This window comes from Ursus arctos, unplaced genomic scaffold (genome assembly GCF_023065955.2).
Source record: "Ursus arctos isolate Adak ecotype North America unplaced genomic scaffold, UrsArc2.0 scaffold_14, whole genome shotgun sequence".
Lineage (NCBI taxonomy): Eukaryota > Metazoa > Chordata > Mammalia > Carnivora > Ursidae > Ursus > Ursus arctos.
Genome location: NW_026622808.1, coordinates 19,746,819 through 19,750,257, shown reverse-complemented (window position 1 = coordinate 19,750,257; position 3,439 = coordinate 19,746,819).

Below are 3,439 nucleotides of genomic sequence, written 5' to 3'. Positions count from 1 at the left end.
TCAGCGTCTGGCCTTTGTCTCACTGTGCTCCTCTTTAAGCTTTCAGATAGATCGCTCTTTAAAAATGGACTGGTTTGGGGGCGCCTGGGTGGCTCGGTCGGTGAAGCGTCCGACGCCGCGGTTTTGGCTCAGGTCGTGATCTCGGGGTCACGGGATGGAGCCCCGTGTCGGGCTCCACGTCCAGCGGGGAGTCTGCTCCGGGAGTCTCTCTCTCCCTCTCCCTCTGCCCCTCCGCCCCACAGGTGTTCTTTCAAAAAAAAAATCAAATTAAAATTAAAATGGACTTATTTGAAACAACCTTCAAAGCGACAGGAAAGTGACAAGAATAATACAGTAAACTCCCTTCTCTGCATGACACAGGCACTGTCCCAAGTGGTTATTTCCATTTAAATGTAAATTAGTTATAATTAATTTGTGCTCCATAACCACACGTGCCTGGTGGCCACCGAATCAAACTGTGGAGATACAGGACATTGCCACGTTTGCAGAAAGTTGTGTTTTTTTAAAGATTTATTTATTTATATTATTTATTTAGAGCGAGCACGAGCAGGAGGGACAGAGGGAGAGGGAGAGTCCCACGCAGACTCCACTGGGCGCAGAGCCCAACACGGGGCTCAGTCCTGCAACCCCAAGATCAGAACTTGAGCCGAAAGCAAGAGTCAGATGCTCAACCGACGGTACCACCCAGGCTCCCCGCAGAAAGTTTTAATGAACACCTGCTGTGAACACCTCAGAAAACATCTTTACTGATTTTTTTTCCCTTGTGACAAAATAATTCATTGTGACCATAAAAGGCAAAAATCTAAAAATACAGAAATGTTTGGCACAGTGGAAGGTGCTGTGGTCCCAACTGGTTGAAATGCCTGCTGTCGTCGACAAGGTGGGCTATCTCCCGTCACACCTTTTTCGGATAGGTTGGATCTTTAGAATTTTGTTTTGCTGTTTGATTTTTTATCGAGGTATCCTACGCATATGTTTTGTGCACAGATCGCGTACAAAAGTGTATAGCTTTATGGCTTTTGGCAAACAATATCCCTGCGTCAGCGACACCAAGACCGGAAGTGGAGCATCCTCCCTGCCCGTCCCTGGGTCCCTCCCCTCACTTCCCCCAGGGGTGACTGAAGATTGCTCTCCTTACCTCTCCTCTGTTTTTCCTCTGGACCTTTCCACCATGAGATCATGGGGGGCTTTCAGAAGGTTTTGGAAGTCCCGGAAATTTATGTAAAGTTATGTATTTCTGAACTGAAGGTCTACTCCTGTCAGTTTTCCAGAGGGGTCTGTGAGCCAAGAGGCCTTCCAGAAATAAAAAATACTGTTGCTCACAAGCAGTCTCCAGGGACCATCTTGTTGTCTTTGTGAGCTTGTGCAGCTCGTGTTTAAGACCCCGTTCCTCAGCACCACCCGGCTTCTTGCTTTGCTTTTTTCTAATATATGTGTTTTTATTTTTAGTTGTAAAATATTCATGATGCTTACCATGTAAGGCATTTTTTAAAGATTTTTTTTTAAAGTAATCTCTGCACCCAATGTGGGGATCGAACTCACAACCCCGAGATCAAGAGTCACACGCTCCACTGACTGAGCCACCCAGGCGCCCCCCATCGAAGCCATTTTAAAGTGTCCAGTTCAGTGGTATGAAGCACACTCACACTGTTGTGTAACCACGCCCACTGTCCATCTCCAGGACTCCTTCCTCTTCCCAAACTGGAACTGTGCTCATTAAACACCGACTCTTCACCACCCCGGCCCCCACCCCACCGGGCTACTGTTGGTCCACTTTCTGTCTCTATGGATTTAATTACTGGAGGGACTTCAAAGAAGTTCAATCATGCAGTGGTTGTCTTTCTGTGACCAGCTTACTTCAGTTAGCACAACGTCCTCAAGGTTCATCCGTGTCACATCTGTCGGAATTGTCTTTTTAAGACTGAATAACATCCCTTCGTATGGATACACTGCATTTCGTCCAACCGTCCACCTGTTGGGCTACTGTAAATCATGTTGGGTGTAGAAATATCTCCAAGTTCTCGCTTTCAATTTTGGGGCTATATACCCAGAAGGGAAATTGCTGGGTTATTCCATTTTTAATTTTGTGAGCAGCTGCCATACTGTTTTTCATAGTGGCTGGACCATTTTATATTCCTACCCACAATGCACAAGGGTTCCAATTTTTTCCCCACCACCCCCCAGCCCCCCGCCCCCACAAATACTTTTTTTTTTTTTAAATAGTCCCCATCCTAATGGTTGTGAAGTAGTTTTTGCTTTGCTTTTTGGAAGGGAGGTGAGTGACCTTTTTTGGCGGGAGCATTTGTATCTGTCCGGCTACGGTTGTGCAATCCCAAATGGCTTATCTCGTGAACAGCCCACCCCAGTTGATAAGAGAGAGCTATCATTAGCCCATGGTTTAGAAAGGTTCAGAGCTTGCCAAGGTCACAGGTAATCTGCAGAACCAGAAACTGAACCCCTGAGGTCTTATCTCATTATTTCACTCTGCATCGTTAAGTAATCCACCACCTTTAGTCACGAGAATGTGAGCCCCTGCCACCAAAGGTCGCACAGCCCAGGGTGACATACCAATCCTAGCATAAATGCTCAGCCAACAGGAGGTGAGCGTTGCTCTCAGTGAGTGCTGACTCTGGGGACCCAACTCCACGCCCACTGATGTTTCCGTGAGAGTGCTAGCTACCCCATGAGACAAAGGCCGGGGAGCTTCTTAACCTAACCATCTGGAGATGGCCTTCTGGGGTCCTAAACCCCAAATAACGCACAAAATCCAAACGTGCGTGGATGTGGCATGCGTTTTTCGAGGAAGAGCCTGTGTCCCTGCTTTGATCAGATTTCAAAGCGATCTGTGAGCTGGGTAAGACTAAATCAACCTATCAGCCCTAAGGGTGTTCCCAGCCCCATGACTGCTGTAAAAATATAAAAACAGCCCTGGGGGCGTCACAAAAAACAGTCCCTTGAAAGTGAGCTCTGGGGGCACCCGGAAAAGAGCACTCGACTTTTGATCTCAGGGTCGTGAGTTCAAGCCCCGTGTGGGGTGTAGCGATGACTTAAATAAATAAAACTTAAAACTTAAAAAAAAAAAAACTTAAAAAAGCTCTGAGGAAGAAGGTGGCCCCAGGTGTGGGGTCAGGGACCTGTCAGAGTCCTGATGGTCAATCAAAACCACATTTCCTGACCGCTCTGTGGTAGCCTCTCTCCTTCCTCCGTGGCTGTGCCGTCTCTGTTCTGCTGGCTTCTCCTCTTTTCTACAATTTCTACGGTCGGAGGATCTCAGTGCTTGATCCTTGGACCCCCTCCTCCTTAGTCTCTCCCATGGTGGTGGCACCTGGTGTCATCTGCATCTGGACCACTGGCTTTTCATTCCCAGCCTGAGTGTCTCTATAGACTCAGAGCCAAGCCACCACCTTCTTGATAGTTCCATGCGGCCATTCCCCAGCTA